This window comes from Acipenser ruthenus, unplaced genomic scaffold (genome assembly GCF_902713425.1).
Source record: "Acipenser ruthenus unplaced genomic scaffold, fAciRut3.2 maternal haplotype, whole genome shotgun sequence".
Lineage (NCBI taxonomy): Eukaryota > Metazoa > Chordata > Actinopteri > Acipenseriformes > Acipenseridae > Acipenser > Acipenser ruthenus.
This window is the reverse complement of record NW_026708746.1, coordinates 32,814-34,516: the sequence shown is the minus strand read 5'-3', so window position 1 is coordinate 34,516 and position 1,703 is coordinate 32,814.

Genomic DNA, 1,703 nt, shown 5'->3' with positions numbered 1-1,703 from the left:
GGGACGCCGCAAGTGTTCAGCCGAGCTCGCGGATCTCCAGCCGGGACCCATAACACTCGTGCACCCGGGGGGAAAGTGCATTTAATGAATTCATTCATCGCTGTTCCGCCGTGCAGCTCCCCGGGGGCGGGGGGGACGAGCAAGTGTTCAGCCCGAGCTCATAACACCCGTGCACACGGGGGGGGACGTGCAGGTATTTTTTTCCCCCAGCAGACGGGGGTCCCGGCCTTACACTCGGGCAGCTCCCCGGGGAATGTTAGAGGTCGTCGCCCCCGCTGCTGAGGCGCTAAAGTATCCGACTGCCTGGAGCGCTAAACCGGCTCCGATCGGTCAGAGGGGACCGCGGGGAGTTAGCCGTGAATAGAGCGTCCTGCTGCCTTCTCGCCGGGTCCGAAAATAGCCGAGAGTTAAGCCTCTCCCCGCTGTGTCTTCGGCAAACTTCCGCAACGTCAGGATGGGCGGGCCTCTGGTCATGTGATTTATGACATGACATGACCAGAGGCCCGTCCCTCTTGAAGCGGCGAGTGGCTGACGAAGCCACGGCGGGGAGGGGCTTAACTCTCGGCTATTTTCGCTGGCCTTCGGGGCTGCTTCTAACGGGTCTCCGCAGCGGCGCTTGCGCAGGTGTTCAGCCGAGCTCGCGGATCTCCAGCCGGGACCCATAACACTCGTGCACCCGGGGGGGGGGCGTGCATTGAATGAATTCATTCATCGCTGTTCACACGGGACGCGGGACCAGGGCTAACCGCCGTGCAGGTCCCCCGGGGGACGCCGCAAGTGTTCAGCCGAGCTCGGGGAACGATAGCCCGGCTTCATAACACTCGTGCACCCCGGGGGGGGGGCGTGCATTGAATGAATTCATTCATCGCTGTTCACACGGGACGCGGGACCAGGGCTAACCGCAGTGCAGGTCCCCGCACTGGGCTTGTGTCCCAGGCATCCATCCCCCTGCCCTGGCCGCATCCATGGCCGGTGAAAAGGATGGAGCGTCCCAAAGCCCAGCATCCGACTGGGATGCAAGTGCCGTCCCACGCCCGAGCTCGCGGAACTGCAACCCGGCCTCAGAACACTCGTGCACCCGGGGGGGACGTGCATTTAATTAATTCATTAATCGCTGTTCACCTGGGACGCGGGGCACCGGCGAACCGCCGTGCAGCTCCCCGCACTGGGCTTGTGTCCCAGGCATCCATCCCCCTGCCCTGGCCGCATCCATGGCCGGTGAAAAGGATGGAGCGTCCCAAAGCCCAGCATCCGACTGGGATGCAAGTGCCGTCCCACGCCCGAGCTCGCGGAACTGCAACCCGGCCTCAGAACACTCGTGCACCCGGGGGGGACGTGCATTTAATTAATTCATTAATCGCTGTTCACCTGGGACGCGGGGCACCGGCGAACCGCCGTGCAGCTCCCCGCACTGGGCTTGTGTCCCAGGCATCCATCCCCCTGCCCTGGCCGCATCCATGGCCGGTGAAAAGGATGGAGCGTCCCAAAGCCCAGCATCCGACTGGGATGCAAGTGCCGTCCCACGCCCGAGCTCGCGGAACTGCAACCCGGCCTCAGAACACTCGTGCACCCGGGGGGGACGTGCATTTAATTAATTCATTAATCGCTGTTCACCTGGGACGCGGGGGCACCGGCGAACCGCCGTGCAGCTCCCCGCACTGGGCTTGTGTCCCAGGCATCCATCCCCCTGCCCTGGCCGCATC